General features: G+C 42.8%; 1 protein-coding gene across 1 annotated transcript in view; it reads right to left on the reverse strand.

The window, feature by feature from the left end:
• LOC146182226 (putative defense protein 2) overlaps window positions 1–17,702 on the reverse strand; it is a 73,878-nt gene extending 56,176 nt beyond the window's left edge. The window contains exon 1 of the mRNA XM_084577284.1: window positions 17,623–17,702. The gene's annotated coding sequence lies outside the window, so the exon portion shown is untranslated. The remainder of the gene's footprint in view (window positions 1–17,622) is intronic.
• Between the last annotated feature and the right edge of the window lie 248 nt (window positions 17,703–17,950).

A 17,950-nucleotide genomic window follows, 5' to 3' on the forward strand; every position in this document is an offset into this window, starting at 1 on the left:
GTAGCGTTGCTTGTACTACTCGGAGCCTCTTCTTCCTCTCCGGGTCCCCCTTTCCCGTCATTTTTCTGCCATGGGCGTCGTAGCAGTTAGCCACAAGTGCCTGTCAAATTCTTAGAAACCCTCTCGCTGGCCCGTCTGGGGATGGTTGAGGGAGGATCGGATGTATTTTCAGGAGAGGCGCTTTCCTGCGGCTAACGTCGTTATTCTTTCGCTGGCCGTCTGTGCGGCGCCAGCCCGCAGACCTCCTCACAAGTTGGAACCTTTTACATGGAAGAGGCGTGAGCCGCGGCTGCTCCCATTTTCTCGCACACACACACGAACGCAAGCGAACATATACACACATATATATCAGCCTTTTCGCCCGCTTGTTCGGTTTGCGGTCAGGGCGATGCAGCCGCACACTTAACGCTCTTCACATTATTATTTGAACAGAAAAAAAAAAAAAGCTCTGCGCACCCCCGTTACCGCCTTACCTCTGGATATGTCCGAAAACCTTTAACGACAAATATATCCTGCATACACTTGGCAGAATTGTTTAACTCCACCTTGGCTATATTACACAAGGTAAAATGAACAGGGCTTGAGGTCTATCGAACGGAGACCTCTGTGCGCCAGCCAATGTTTTGAGAGGAGGGCGTGTCGAAAGGGCTTGTGCTTGGCCATTTTAGAAAATAGTCGCTGGTAGAACAAAATGACGCTCTTTTTTGTGACGATTTACTTTCAGATGACTCTAGCATTTTTCTAAAAGAACATTAGAAGAAAAGCTAAACCTAATAAATGTTCAGGCAGAAAAAACTGTGACAAACATTCTACTCGTCTGGCCCCACATTTCTACGATCGTTTTTCTGTCTACCTAGATGCAATTTTCTATCCTTGAGGGGCTATATTGTCTGATGCCTGCTTCGGGAACGTGCTGAGCTGCCATCTCCCTGGATGCAATTTTCTATCCTTGAGGGGCCTTATTGTCTGATGCCTGTTTCGGGAATGTGCTGAGCTGCCATCTCCCTGGATGCAATTTTCTATCCTTGAGGGGCCTTATTGTCTGATGCCTGCTTCGGGAATGTGCTGAGCTGCCATCTTCCTGGATGCAATCTTCTATCCTTGAGGGGCCTTATTGTCTGATGCCTGCTTCGGGAATGTGCTGAGCTGCCGACATGACAACAAAACTACTACTCCTTCCAAACTTCTTTACCTCTATGAACAATATCAACCGCGTTATCCACCGTACTGTTTGGCAGATGAATGACATGCGCAAGGATAACACAAACTGACCTGCCAAAGGCCAATGCAGCCTTCCCTACGTCCACCTTCAAAAACTCCACAATTAATGCTAAAATCCTAATCCGTCCACCCTTTAAAAGCGCTCTCGGACTCCCCATGTGCACTTCAAGTCCTCGGCTTGTCATATTGGTTGTCCACAACACCTCCATTGAAATCCACTTGAGTTGAATATTTATCGCCTGCACTATATAACGCTTACCTTTTTCTCTCGCTATTTCTTCCCAGGATCAATAAATAGTCTTGCACATGAGAAAGCGCTTGCTCGAATGTCCTGATTATCAAGGTAAAAATCACGTATATTTATCAATTCTTAGAGATTGGTATATTTTTGGCGACATTTAGTGCCGTAAATAAAAAATAATAAAACGTCTGAATGCTTTTCTGAAGCAAAATTACTTTAAGCGACGAGATGCGATGGATACGCGGTGGCATTGAACTTGAACCGGAAAACTTCATCCCACTTGCGAGGCGTGCAAAATGACCGCTTGAAATTACATTTTGTTAGGCAGCAATTTATATGCCAAATGACGTTTAAGCGCAGAATCAAGCATATGCGACGAGACTATGCAATTACTGGATGACTGCAACAAAGTGCAAGCAGGGAGCGACGTATTTGTTTGCTTTTATAATGCCCATAACGTCATCTTCACTTCCCTTCCAGCGCCGAGTGAAATAAAGCTGGAGGGCCGAATATCAATTGAGGCGCAATTGATATGGACAGGTATTGCCTTAACTGCAATGTAAACCGAGAGCGCATTCACGCTCTTTTCGTAAGAGGAAGGTAAGCGCACACCAGCGTTGCAAAAAATCGAAACAAACTGCGGTCGCCGAACATATGCGCATCGCAGGCGCGTATAAATAGTACTAGAAAGGAGATGCGAGCAGGATCGGCCACTAAATCTGGTACCATAATATATTGTTACTGACAGGACAAATGAAGCTGTACTACTATTTCGAGAATCACACGATTGCACCGTTGTGATAGTTCTGACCTGACGACCCCTGTCCAGTTTCATGTCGTGCTATGTTCACCCGAAACCTTCACCAAAGATGTTACTGCCAAAAGGAACGGAAGACACAGTGACGACCAAAGCACTGAGGCAAAGAACGCAGAACGCGCAAAGAGTACCGAACACTAAACACTCCTTCAAGATATTATATCGATGGGCATTACGGAAAAATCTCCGCGCCATTCATGCCCATATTTAATCCTTATGGTCAAAGCTTGTTTGCACCTGAAATCTTGCAAACTGTTTTGCCATATCAAGCTAAATATTTATTTCCCGGTCCTGTTGTTGTTCCCGGACCCAGTGTTTTGTTGCTACTAGGACATATAAGGGGATGGTGACGGTAGTAAACGCGAGAAAGACTCTTATGACATAAATCGGAGGTTTTTTGTGACAATTTTGGGAAAGCGCTGTATTAAATTGCTGCTATTCTAGCCACATTAACTGGATACACTATCAACTCCTACTTAACATCGAACTGCTTTGACTTCGAGTTTTCTGCATTGTTAGCTGTCTATAAAGCTTAGGAAGTTCAGTAAAAATTGTCCCCGAAAAACTTCCAAAAATCTAAAAGGTAGGTTTTTGTTTAATTTTCTAATTTTTTTTTTAACAGCAGGTTAAGTTCTCGTGTGCCTCATAATTCAAGAAACAAAGGCTTCTAGGGTATTATTCATGCCGTTCAGAAAAATCCGCGTGGTAAATGAAGTGAAATTTCTTGAAGTGAAAGCAATATCATTCCCATCCCTACACGAACATCCGCGTTGGATAATTTGCGATGATATATTGCCTGAGTTAGCCACCAAGGAACCATTTCTTTTACATCGCCAGAGAAACGAATTTATTAACAAAGTTTCTTCTTTCGCTTGCAGCTTTCAATTCAACGCAAGAAATTTACGAGCCGAAGTTGTTCAAGTGAAAAAGGTATTGTGTCAGGTTGTTTTTAATAAAGCGATGAACGCTTCAGGGCCCCTTTTTAGAAAGGCGAACGTCCGAACACACTGCCGTGCGGAATTCTCGCTGCATTTCTCTTCATGGTGACGGTCTCTCTACCAGATGTATTTCTTGGTCTTAATCCCAACTTTGAGAGTCAATGCCAATGCAAGTTTGTAAGCGCTGAATTAGCCAAGAGTAGCTGAAAACTCTGCTCTGTTTGATTATTTGTTATGTGGAAGTCATTAACCTCACAACCGGCTTCATCTGTTGATCGCTTTCAGATATTCTATTCTACATTCCTATGTGCTGCTCGGAGAATGCATGCACAGTCGCCGATTCTCTGATTCTTTATTGTCATTGTCTCTGCGAGTTTTTTTTTGTTTTTGTTATGTCCAGAACATTAACCTCACACACAGCCGATTGAGATCATAGGAATCTCAATGTGGAGAATTTTCCCAGCACTTTCCAGAATCTGAGCATGCGCCTGTGCCCTAATTTTATTGAGCGAATTTATTCTTTCTCTCTAACTTCTTAATCAGCATTGCGTTTCTAAGCAATGGTTGGGTTTCCGGTCCCGTCGGAAAATAACTCAGTATCGACAAACGCAGACAGGAGTAAATGGTTCATGTTTTTTGCTCTGTTGGCAGCAGCTGGATGATTTGCAGCTGACTCGTCACTTTTTTGCTTTGTTCGGTGAAGTAATATTGTTTCTCTAAGTCAAATGTTTCAGAACCCACGTCTCGACGGTAAGTCACATATTCGTCGTTTGCTGTAACGACTATTGCTCTCATGAAGAGTAACATGCCAGGACTGAATGGAGTGAAAAGTAAGCATGACAAAAAATAGGCCAAATGTTAGAGGTAAAAACAAATCTGATCTTTCCCTTTCAACAGGTCACACACTGCAGAAGAGGCCTCCGTTGAGCATGAGCTTTCAATTGTACAGGAAATTCTTAAAGAGTGCTCTTAGGGGCTTGCCAATTTTAGCGTGCTGCCAACACAACGCGAAAGGTACAACTGGCCCATCAGATCGAGGGAGACATATTGATGTCTGACAAGATGCCATGCTGTCTTGTAATAGCGCAGTTGCGTCATGAACCATGAATAAAAATCATAGCGATAAGGGCACTTCGTCAGCATTCCTGATGTGATATCGTGAATAACAATGCTTTTTTTTTTTGCTGTCCTCGAAACTGCATCCGAACACGTATCCAGAACCGCGCCGCAGCCCCGAAGCTGTCATTATCCAGTGATTTGAGGCGCTTCAGCAGATGACCTTTACTATCAAAACTTACAACAAGCAGTGTCGTCAGCACGGCTATTATCGCTATAACCTTCACGTGATCCCTTGTACTGCTTGTCATGCTCGACATCCGTCTTATCCAGATGGATACAAGGCCATGCGTCACCTTGCATGACTCACGACCACATGCGTAACGCACGCCTACTCTGCACACCTTCTCCCCATCCCCCGTCCATCTATATCCTCGTACTGGTGACTATGCGCCAGAAGTTGCACGAATAGTGCTTCTTTCATGAGAAGTTGCGTGTTCGATAGTTCATCGGTTTGTGCAACATAACTGTTCGCAGAATGAGACTAGGCCCTTTTTGCATGCGTTGCATCATGTGGCCATGTATCGTTTCGAGTGCGTTCCAGTCTCAAAACGATCGCTGACTTTGGGTTGTGGAATATAAAAGCACGCGCCAACTCGGAAACAGGCAATTGATTTGGTTTAAAGTATTGGTTGAAAAAAAGACACAGACCTACGGTGCTTCGCGCTGATGGTTTCTACTACCTCGCTTCTAACGTTTCTAACGTGTTCCATTTAAAACGAGCTAGTCCGTAAAGACTGCCCAAAAGGTTGAAAATCCACCCTATACGCGTTGTCGCCGGCCCCGTTCTCTAGCTGCGGCAAGGCCTTCATCTCTCGTCGAAACTCGGTCTTGCTACGCTGGTCACTGGCTTCACGTTCAGCTGTGAGTAAAAGTAAGTATATGTATATCGCCGAGAGAGCTCGAACTGCTACTGCTGGCGATTTTGCCGATGAAACGTTTTACAAGACAAAAATCATCTTATGTTGACAGAAATCAGTGAAGGTGGAAGCCAACTATTTTTTTTTAACGATTCACCACGAAGACATCAACAAAAGGACAGGTCATGCACCGCAAGAGCACAAAATTACAGGATTGCACTCAGCTTCACTTAAGATTTAAATGCGAAAGCCTTTCCTCATCTTTCTGTTCTTCATCTTCTGTTTACCTATAAGCGATAGACCACATTCATGACTGCTTGGCTATTTTCGCCATTTTCAAGCAACTGCAAGCATCTTATGCTGGCTATTGCAAACATTCCCTTTTATTGGCTCGGCTGGCATTGGCTGCTAGGTTTTGGTTATAAACGGCAATTCTACCTTAGAATCAGCTTCTGCAACGCGATTCTCTCCTCTGTATGTAGACTGAATTATTTGCATAGTGCGTATTTAACTTCTTCAATAATCATAACGCTATCATTATGTTTGTGTTGCTGAGCTCCCGAATGGCAACTGTGTGAGGCCTTGCGAAGCCGTTATTTTTCAACTCTTGACGAGAAGCTTTATGCACAAGCTGCCAAAGGCTGGGCGCGGACTAGTAAACACTCCTGTTCTTCAATTTTAAAACAGATGGAAAAATGGGGGCAATCTCCTTAATGTATGCATATTTCGGCGCTGCTTGGCGCATGCGTGTGCATAGTCAAACCAAGAAGAACGATTTACAGAATGAATGCGAATATTTTCCACGCCTTTAGAGCGAACAAGGAAGAAGATGATTCGAGAAGAGAACGTGTGCAAGCGGAAGGAAATGACAGACACAGAGCAATTACATTTGCATCGTTCTTTTTTAACTCATTACAGAGCTGTCAGATCATTCATCTTGAGTCTTCGTGCCGCGTTTTCTACGAGCTTGAATTAAATGAAGAAATGACGATGTAAAATTAGGGTAAACGATTCTTGCTGGGGCGTACAAATAAAATATAGATGTATACTTCGCTGGCTGCGTTCGTGAACTGCGCACTGTCTCAACGAAGGCGCCATTTCGACCTGCTTTTTTTTCTTTTTTTCTTAGCGAAACAATAAAATACGCCTATAACTGTTGAGACAGAATAACTCTATAATAAGTGGCAGGAAACAACTGGAACAGTGTTAGCTCATTCGCAACTGAACGGTTTCAGAAAATCTGGTCCCAGGGCAAGAAGATCTGGGGAAACATTGTTCCAGACGCATGCATCTGTTTTGCACGCTTTTGCCCCTGAGTATAGTTCTGGACATCATGACTCTGGAAGCCAGCATTACGCAATAAGCGAGCTATTTTCCTTTCTTTTTCGCATAGAAAAAAAGGTATATTTAATTTCGAAGCATATTCCACCCGCTTACGTAATGCGCGATTTTTTTTTTTTCAGTTCAATCCCGTGGAAAAGTGATACGCAGTATATAAAAAATGCAGCCCATTGTAAATCATTGTTTTGCCTGAATATACATTCAAAATAGGAAGGATTAACAGCTGTGCAGCTGACATTATTTTAAGAATAAAATGAGCGAGAATTCTTGAGAAAGGACATCCAGATTTAAATAAAGGCTTTTTACGGCGTTCACGGAATGGAAATGTGGAATAGGGCTTGTCAGTATCACGCATATTTGCTAAATTATACTTTGCCTTCTTCGAACTAGGCCCTGTATTGCAGTGTTGATTGCGACACAGGGAGATAGTCGATTGTATCGCATCTACTTTTCCTTTCTATGACGGTCCTTTTTATGCTATTTCTCCGAGAAAAATGTACACAATTTTGTTATTAATACGTACGTTGAACAAAATATGTATCTGATCATTTCACAATACTGCGCACATTAAAGGTCGAATAAGTGCCGTCTCAGTTTTTCTGACCGACAGCCACTTCTAGTTAACACTGTTGAACGTGCCTAAGTAATACTTTCGTTTCAATGTCGATCCTTTATTCTGGCTTTCTCTTGCTTAGGGGTTTAGACCGCTGACGTGTAAGAAAGAGAAAAACTGTTGAGATCTTAAGAACACCAGCGAGTACTATTATTTTAGTAAGCTTCTGTCCACTACACGCCCGCTCAGTAATTTGCAGTCCGAGAGCCCCAGGAGCTAAAACTACTTTGCAGTAATGGCGACATGTAGGCGTGGTGCTGTAATCACGCGACTAGCCGTGTAATGAATGTCTTGGTGGCACGGCACAATCGGGGAAATCGCCTAACTCCCAATCACTCTTGGCTATTGGCGCTAACCATGCGGCTGTTAGCAGCGAGGATCTGCAAAAAATCTTTACTGAGTGTTTCTATTTAATTCTTTGTATTTGGTATTTTTGCTGGAATCCGGTGATGGATGGCAGGCTCGTTTCCTACCGCCCGGAAATCACCCTTTACCGAAGCCCTCTCTTACCGCACATCCTTCGCTCCATATAGATCTTGTCGGTGTCTTCGGTCCTTGTTGAAGGTTGCAGCTCATTATTAAATGCTTTAGCTTCAGTGCCGCTAGTGTAGCTGCACAGTTTTTGGGAATACGTATCGAAATACAACTTGCTGGAGGTTCGCATCTTGTCTGTCTGCACTGGTATCACGATCACTGTGGCAATGGGGAGCATCAAGAAGGTGACGCTCCTTCGCCGACCAGACATATTGCGGTACTGCTGGAAATGGAATTCGTAATGATGCATCCGACACATGATATACGTCGGATAGTATGAACCGGTGCGGCCGCGTTGGCCGCTTTTTGATGGAGAAGAAAAACTAGGGTCCCGTGTGTTGTGCGATGTCCGTGCACGTTAAAGAACCCCAGGAGTTGGAGCTTCTGGAGCCCCCCGCTACGCCGCTCTCATAACCAGAATCGCTTTCAGACGTTAAACCACATAAAACAAACATAAACCAGTGCGCTGCCTTAATTATTTTCTTTGTGGGGACTCAACTTTAAAAGGTAATGGCAAACTTAGCGTATTATCGAAACAGACTCGGACAGTCGGCTCCAGGAACTGCTCGCCTCCTGAGCTCTTTGTTGTTAAGGCAGCCATGAAAACGGCTTCCGACATACCGCAGCGGCAAGTGGTTAAAGTACTCGACTACTGAGTTCGATGATGTGGGTTTGATCTCGCTCTCGGCTCCCACGTTTCGGTGGAGTCGAATGTCAAGGCGCCCGTGCGCTCTGGAATAACAGTGAACGTTAAAAACCCCATGTGGTTTGAATTAACCCAGAGCTCTTCATTAAGCTCATTAGGTCATGCGTCATAGCCCATGTGATTTAGAGACGTTTATTCCCATATTACATAGCCTGTACATCATGTGATAGGTGCCCTGCAATACTGTATTATCAAAAGCATCGATATGAATTTAGGCGTGTGCGACTTTGACTAATGGCTATTTCTGGTAGTATCTCTTATCCCAATGCAAGTGGTCATGCTTCTTTGGGTGCATTTATTAGATAATATTTGTTCTGTTATTAAAAGAACTGCTCGGCAGAAAGTTTAGCGGGGTATAAGCAGAGACAGGACAGGTTTATGTCCGTTTTTTTTTTTTCTCAAAGTGGTGCGATCGACCCGCTTAAAAGTGCGGTCGTGCAAAAACGTTTCTTCTCCGTACACGATTTATTGAACTCCCAGTAAAGTGGGTTCACCTTTCTTTTGGGGCTGTGGTATAAGTAATTATTTGCCTTCATTGATATTATGTTGCAAGCGCTTGGAGCGTCACGGATCAGTTATGCATGTAGGCTGTACGATGATATATGTAGATATAAACTAAGGCCTGTCCCGCAGCCCTGTATACATTCCTATTTTCGCTAAGAAAAATTGTGAAGTTTCCGTGACGGGATTCACAAAAAAGTACATTCTTTTCGACTTTGCTCATGAGGGAGCATCGGATAGAACCACCATAATTCTTCTTTTTCACTCTAGTCTGCTTTATCTTCCTACATCATGAGCACGGTTGTGAACAATTGTGATGCGACCTTTTAACGAGCCAAGGACAGGAGGTAGAAAAGAAACGAACCGCTGTATCATGCCAATGTGGGCTAAATTCCACGTCTGTGTCGACTGGTCGCTTCGGCGGAGGCAACGATTTGGGCGGCCTCCTGAACACAATTTAGTTCAGTATGTTAGCGAAGAGAAAAAAGCATAAAACATAACCATCTAACAATGGCACATGGGTAGATGCGCTGGCAATACAAGAGAATCATGGTGACCCATATTTTCGAACGGCTCCGATATTGCTTGGCGGTCATAAAATAGATCGAACGACCTATCCAGACCTTCTTCGCCGGTGGTTAACATTACTTTTGTGACCTGCTGTAGCTAATGTAATTCACCTTGTTAAGAGCACTGATGGTATTTTACTTTAGTTCCAGTTTTTTTAAAATACCCCACGGTTAGAATCAAAAACATGACTGTCGATCCTGGTTTGAAGCCTACTTTTCTTTTAATAAAATAATGAAACAAATAAACAATAAAAAATAAATACAATTAGGTAGTATTTACGCATTAGACTAACGTTGTTTCCACTTGCCCATCATTTCAGTCGCGCCCTACACTCTGCTAGCCGTAGATGCTAACTCAGGTGGGAGAGCGACGGTTCTTGACAGGCAGTTGTCCATGGTTCATTTTTTGGACTAGGGGATAGTTTCTTGAACTTCGAAAGTTCCGGAAAACATTTAGAGCTCTCCTTTAGGGCTGTATGGCTGTGTGCAGGCGGACGCTAGTGAGAAATTACTCCCTATACCTAATAATTCTATGGCACATCACGGGTTGGCCATAAATGCCATGCAGTAGAAAGTAATATTCAGCAAGCAGATAGAGTAGCGTAACTTTTAAACTTGAAGATAGAACCTAGCCAGATGTGATTGTGATAGAGACCAAACATTTTTATGCGATCTAAGCCACGCAGTACGACACTTTGTTTAGAAAAGCAAAAAGCGTTAGAGATCACTGCAGCCACTCGCATTGAAGAGATGATAAAGCCTTGACGCCTCCTCCCCACTCATTGCCTCTTTTTGCCCCTCTTTACCCCTGTTTGTCTCTCTTTGCTCGCTTCAGCATCACGTTTTCGATGCTCGGCAGCCGTTGCCTTTTTCCGGACCTTCTAGTGGAATTTGAAGACGCGCTCGCTGACGGCGTCGATGGACCGTTCATACTGTAACGTAGGGACGGTTGACAATAATAGAATAATTGGAGCTAATGTTTTTAAAATAAAGTTCTGAATGGACAATGAACAGTTACCACTTTGTAATGCGACATTCACTTAATTATAAGAATAAGAATAATTGGTTCATACAGAAAAAAAGCTTCAAGGTGCTGGAAATTTTGAAAAATAGGTTTTGATCTGTCCACGGTATCTCTAAACAAATAAAAACATATTTGGACGTTTAACCTCTTCATCCTTCCACTTTTCCTACAATCATATCCGGGTGGGCACTTTTATGCGACTTGTACTAAAGTGTTAAAAAATATTAAAATAAACTATTTCGCCACGAGCATGTCATGGAGAAAGGTGACGCTGCATATATGTTTAGTTATTCTACTCACTTCCACCAAGTAAGAAACACTTGCAGCCTATGTAACATAATGTTCTACTAGCAGACAATTTATTACTCCAGACAACTCACGTGTTCACTTAACTGGGCCGCAAAGTCAGTTTTCGGACTATGCGTAACCGTCATTGAAGTTGCCATCTTGTTCTCCATAATTCCAACTCTCTGCGCTCCTCGCAACGCAACACTTGGGACTTGCCACTCTGACAACGGTAACGGGACCACCGAGTGGACAAGTCTGGTAATATTACACTCTCCAACGTACCGGTGAAACACTCCAAGCTTAGCATCATGGTTTCCGTGAGAGGTTTGGAAACTACCACAGTCGAGTCACAGCTAAGAAAGTGCCATGAATTTTTTTGAACACTTAGGGCTTTTTGTGGAATCATGCGCTTTAAATTTAAGATTAGGCCTAGACAGAATTTCACTTAAGCACGAACTTAGTTTTGAGTTTGCATTTGGAATTTTTTCGTTACTGCTCCTAAAACTCTAATATATATGCATAATCACGCGCCGTGGTTGAAGTCAATGCAAATGACCTGAGGAGTCATCTAAAAGGCTCGCAAAAAGCCTTACCAAGCTCAAGCCCTACACTGTGCCATCATTATTTTGCGTATGCATTATTAAAACTCAATTGTATTTAATATAATCAAAAAGGGCCTTAAGGAGAAGTCAAAGGATATGCACAGCTGTTTTTTCTAGATATGTCGGCAAGTGGCGTGATAGTTAAATATGTGAGTTTAATTGTGGCACGTTCGCAAAATCAAGCTCAGATGGAAAGATGAAATTTTCCGCATAGTTGGTTTTGGTATAAGCGGGCATGAATACATCTTTAGCGCAAAAATCGCTATGATGCACTTCCTACATTTCTTTTATGTTCCTAACGGGCGCCTGCGCTCTTCGCGCCACCAAGTTTCTCGAATTTGCTTGTGCTTTATAGCATGTCTTTTCTCTGCCAGCTACATCACCAACAGCTGCCAATCAAGAATTCATTAAACTGCCCAGATCCTTAAATCGAGCGATTTCTTTCTGCACATTTACTAAGTATTGCTCTCCACAAAGGCACTCACTTTATAGGTTGCCAGAACATTTATTTACTCGAACGACAAAAGTTACACGAGACATGTCGTTCAAAAGAGGGGACAGACTCTTAATGGGAAAAAAGCAGGAATGTCCGAGTGCTTAAGTTCCTTTAAATAAATGGCACAGGAGTTGAATTCAGGCAAATGGGAAACGGTGAATAAGGCTGTGCCCCTATCACCTCATCTCAAACGCGACCTACGTACATCTAACACAGGGAAATGGGAAGAAAGCTTTGCTCGAAAGGTCAGAGAGACAACGCTGAAGCAACTCGGTACACAGAAGAGATTCCGGGTTGTCGCTGGGGGAGCAGCTTCCACCGCCAGTTGCCCCTGTCCAATACCACACGAGGCCCGATGTGAAATGAGGTCGCGAAGCAGAAAGGGCGTTTGAAGGACAGTGGAGACGCATCATTTGTAGCTTTCTGTTTAATTTGTTTTTAGCTTGCAGTCAGCATCTCTAACCTCAAAATGTTTTTTTTTTTTAACTTCCCTTAAGTTCATCTCGTTTTATATTAAAGCTCTTGGATCTAGCATTAAACTGTCTGGAAGGTGGGAAATGACTCCTTCGAGCGAACAGTAGTGAACTGACAAATAGGCGCTGAGTTATTTTAGCCCACAGTTAAACTTGTTCTTCAAATAGACATTATTGAGATTTAGTGAACATTATCTTTCGAGGCAGCGTGCCTGTATTTTTTTGTACACATGCAACGTTCCTCCTTCCTTTCAACTTAAGCCGCAGAAAGCATCTCTCAAGAAATATGCTTTTCCTAAAAATGCATTTTCAAACAAAAAAGGGCGATAGACATCATAGCAAGGTCATTGGAGCGGTTGATAAAAACTTTGGCAGTGCTCCTGCTCTTCTTTGTGGTCCTCCAAGAACTAAAACCAAACGAAATCCCCAGTGAACCCAACTCTGATGGGGCTATGAATTCCGTGAAATATAAAAGAACCAGTAAATTATAGTAGCTACAGCGCAAATTTACAGAAATCTCCAAATTCAATAAAGAAAACGTAGGGCACGGAAAAAAGTAAAACCTCAGCATATGTTAACCAGGGCAGAATGCCCTGAGCGGAACTTGTGTTGAAAGCCATGGTGAGAAAACGAAGGAGATGACTGAGTCCTCCCATGCTGAATAGCACTTACGAAGAAGGCACTGCCAGGCAGACCGGGGTTACGATTTGCTAACGTTCTGAGAATGCATACGAAACACAACAGAAAATTCTGGGGGTGCACTTAAGTCTTTTTAGCTGCAGTAATGCGAAAGCATTTACCTTAATTCTGCTGATTACGTTGAAGTATGTACGTTTCGTTATAACTTTGACTTTGCCATTTCTAGTGCCTGTAGGGTCTCATGTGATGCTCCCTGGCGAGAGACGCATTCATTAATTCAAAAACCTTTACTCATGAGTATGACCTGAGGCCTCGAGGGACGCAAGAGAAGACTATGCTATTTTATGCCAACCTCGTTAGATGGCGCTATGCGTTTTGTAGCAGGAGAATTATTTTCTTTTATTAGTTTGGAATTTTGAATGCGCATATTTCTAACGCATCCGTTGGTCTCCAAAACATATATTTGGCAGACTGTTTTTGAAATGTTATTTCATTTCAACTTTTTTTTTCTTGCTTACCGGCGCCGTTGCCCTTTCCCTCAGCGCCGTCCGGTGTCCTCAGCTAAACAAGGAGAATCAGGAAGGTATCCTCAAAAGGCCGGCGTAGTGTAATGGTTTACGCGCTCGGCTGTGGGTTCTATGGATGGTGGTTTGTTTCTTGCCGGTAACACGATTTTTTTTTTCTTCGCTTCATTCTGACATTTCTGCCGGCATTTTTGTCTGCGAGCTCTATCAACAGCCGAAGTCTGCACCGTTCATGAGCCAATAAATGTTTTCACATTAAAATTTATATGAAGATTTGGTTCGGTTTGCTTTGGTTTGTGGGTTTTACGTCCCACAGCGACTCGGGCTTTGAGAGATGGCGTAGTGGAGGCTCTTGAAAATTACACTGAGGGCATCATGATCATCATCATTAGTTCTGGCGGTGTATAACTGACGGTGAACTATTGTGGCTACCTCCGTCTACTTTTCCCTAATAATATGAAGCCTCACTTTAGGCAAGCTTTACGAAAACATTCCTTCCCTCACGATCAACCTGCAGAGACTGCACTAAAGTATGTTGCACGGTTTTGAAAAGACAAATCAGCATTGAATATTTTGAAATATCCTGTATCAAGAAAAATGACTGTAGATTCTTCGCTTGGCCCCGCACAACTTTGCACATGGGGCACACACTTGTGTTTCACCAAGGAGTTCGGCAGCGGTTTTAATTGTCACACGGGGATCACGTTAACGCTGACTGATGACGCATTTCCTTTTGATTTGCTTTTCGAAACGTGCATTATTTTAAGTATGACAACGTGTTTAGGCCGGAAAGTTTGGCTATCCCCTTTTGTTCCTCTTCACCCACTAAGGACGGACCGTTTTCGAAAGTATTGAACACCTGAGGTATTATTCCAACTCTTTTTTTTTTCAATATATTGGCTACTTTTTGTCTTTCTCAGCATTTCGACCTTTTTTCTCAGTTTTGTTTATTTTTCTTGCTTTGTTCTTTGTTTAATATTTAAACAAATATTTTAAATATTTTAAATATTTTAAATTTTTTAAATATTTTATATCGTTATTCTCTTCCCTTTGCTTCGTATTCTCTCGTCCGTTGCTTCTGTACGAAGACACAATCTTGAAATATCAAAACGCCCTTAATATATATAGGTAAAATCAAACATGGGAATACCAAAATGCTCTGCATGCACCAACATTCTGCGCTAATGTAGTCATCTGTTTTCTTGCCGAATGCGGGAACACAGACAACAGCCCGAGTGCGGTGCCGGTTTTCATCCTGTGTGCTGGCGCTGTTTAGGCCCTGTGCTCATCACGCGATTAAGCGTCGGCATCTTTTCATTGCTTCACAACAGCACCGTCGCCTGCACACACACACACACACACACACACACGCACACACACACACACACACACGCACACACACACACACACACGCACACACACACACACACACACACACGCACACACACACACACACACACACACACACACACACACACACACACACACACACACACACACACACACACACACACACACACACACACACACACACACAGACACAGACACAGACACAGACACAGACACAGACACAGACACACACACACACACACACACACACACACACACACACACACACACACACACACACACACACACACACACACACACACACACACACACACACACACACACACACACACACACAGACAGACACAGACACACACACACACACACACACACACACACACACACACACACACACACACACACACACACACACACACACACACACACACACACACACACACACACACACACACACACACACACACACACACACACACACACACACACACACACACACACACACACACACACACACACACACACACACACACACACACAAAAAAAAAAAAGCCTGTGTTGGCACCGTATCTACACGATGGTTTCAATGGTTTTCTCTAAAGTTCCCCTCTTTCACAGCGCCAGATTGTATACTTCCTTCCGGTTTTCTTTACTTCTTTCATGCTTTCCGCCTTTTTTCACGGGTTTCTCGTAGAAACCCGTGAACTTCTTTTATTACTTTTCACGCTCACTTTTTACTGATTCCTGGGCAGGCCGCAGTGGTAGTAGCTGTTACACGCTCGACTGAACGCGACGCCAAACATTCTTGGGACTCGGTAAATTCGGGAAGCGAGCACCAACGCCTGGGGTCAGTGAACTCGCACCACCACTAGCTGTCTTTCCTCTACGCCTCGTTCAGGACAAAAATAAAAGTTAGTTAGGCTTGATGGTTTTTATTCTGCTGCAGGAAATAGCTTCTACCTCCGAGTCACTTGTATTAGGAGGTTCTGACTTTAATTCTTCCTTTTATAATTCTAAGTAAATTTCAAGGAATGTTAAACTTTGAATTTAAAGTCCATGTGTTTAAACGCTATGTTATTGATACATTGTTGTCCCCTGGTATAGAATATAAACAGAAATGAACTTTCTTCCTTTTGTAAAATAATCCTTGAGTAGCACAGAAAGTTCACTCTGCATCTTGTCTTGTGATCTTGTTTTTTGTGTTTATTTTACGTTGTGTGTAAGTTCTTCCCCAATTTATAAATTCAATGCGTCTTAGTCTGTGTCTGCTATTACACAAGTTACATTTGACATACGCTGATCGAAATTAAGCTAATATCATATAATGTGGGGTGTATTGTTTCGCTATCGTACGAGTGAAAAGTGTTTGTAATTGTAGAACAGCGTCGCGTTATATGCCTGGTCTTGTTAAGGAAAAGATTGTTGTTAATAAATATGCGCTTCAGCATCAGTCCGAACCGCATAGGACAGAGGCGTCACCAGGCACCAGTTGCCTTTAGCTTCTGTTCTTGCATCAGGCATTGTATTTCTCTGCTGTCAAAAAGTAAATAAATAAATAAATAAATAAATAAATAAATAAATAAATAAATAAATAAATAAATAAATAAATAAATAAATAAATAAATAAATAAATAAATAAATAAATAAATAAATAAATAAATAAATAAATACTCCATGACATCGGCGTGCCAACATTATCTATAAACCTTCCACACATCTCTCCCAGTCACTTGAGAAGCTGGGCTGCTCAGCACTCAACAACATCATGAACGTCGCTTAGTGGAACAAGTCGAGACAGTCGCGCTCAGCACTGGAACTCCTACCTAAAGGACCCACCTTTTCCGCAACTTTCTTGTGTGCAAATAAATGGTTTCGCTGCCCCCTCTTTGAACGGAACTGGATAACTCTACTACAGCCTTAATAGCACCTTGGCAGCTTCGTACACGAGTATACTGTTCTTATATTTTTACAGGTTCGAACGACACAACTGAGGACACGTCATTCGTTAAGCTAAGCGCAAAAAAAAAAGAGAGTGGTGGTAACGTCGCATTTCTTTGTGTGTCCCGAGGCGGAGTAGGACACTCAGAGCGTGGCGTCTGTGTTAGCAATTTATTCTTTCCCTGTGAAGGAAGTTCCTTCGAGATGTGTTTCATATTTGCCGATCTCGGTTCTATCCTCGCATGTGTTTCCTGATAAGCGAATTCCAACTGGAACGAAGAAATGCGCCCACGAATACCGGATAGTTCAAAGGCTCCTAGCTTATCTATATAGATGTGGTTAATGTTTCCAGGCATTGTACCTAGCGCATAAGAAGAAAACACACAAAGCAGGAGCGACGCGAGGACACACGTTAGTATGTGTCCTGCAGTATTTTCTGCCTGGGTGTATGTTTTACGCTTAGTTTGCGAGGTACTATGGCTGGCTTGAGTAACGGAAGTAAAATAACGGAAAAAGCAGGTTAGGACTGCGCCCCCGTGTATTCCGTCTAAGTACTTAAGACCCTCCTTAGTGCCATCGTTCTGCTGTCGGTCGAAACGAAGCAATCTCAAACCATGCTCGTTTTATTTTTACGCTAACAAGACAATAACTATAAAGGTCTATACAAGACATGGTCACACGAGTAGTGCTGCGGTCTCTTTAGGCTATTTCGTCACTGTGAAATCTCACTAGCCTACTTAGCTTTCAGTAATTGATAAAAAAAGAAAACGTTCTACATTGCAACCATCCTGTCATCACATTCTATCCCCTTTCAACCATCCTGTCTTTACTTACTGCATTATACCACCTTTCATCAGTGAAGGTGGCTCATCCGTGTGAAGATCATGGCAGGTGGCAGCGTGTACTTCCTGGAAAATAGATAGAGGCTCCAGAAACTCGCACATCAATTTGCAGCTTTATGACACTGCTATTGCTATCAGTATAAATAAAATACTCGAGGCAACAACACCACTGCAGTTCCTTGTTTGTTCGATAGCCAGATAAACATCCTCATTTTGCGTCCTGTGGTATCCGCCCCTTTAATACAAGCAGCGCAGTGACTTCTAAAGGCGGAAATATCAAAGTGTGGGCCAGCTCCTAGAGCGATTGATAGCACTGTTTA

This window comes from Amblyomma maculatum, chromosome 8, assembly GCF_055883805.1.
Source record: "Amblyomma maculatum isolate TAMU_Amacu chromosome 8, ASM5588380v1, whole genome shotgun sequence".
Taxonomy (NCBI): Eukaryota; Metazoa; Arthropoda; class Arachnida; order Ixodida; family Ixodidae; genus Amblyomma; species Amblyomma maculatum.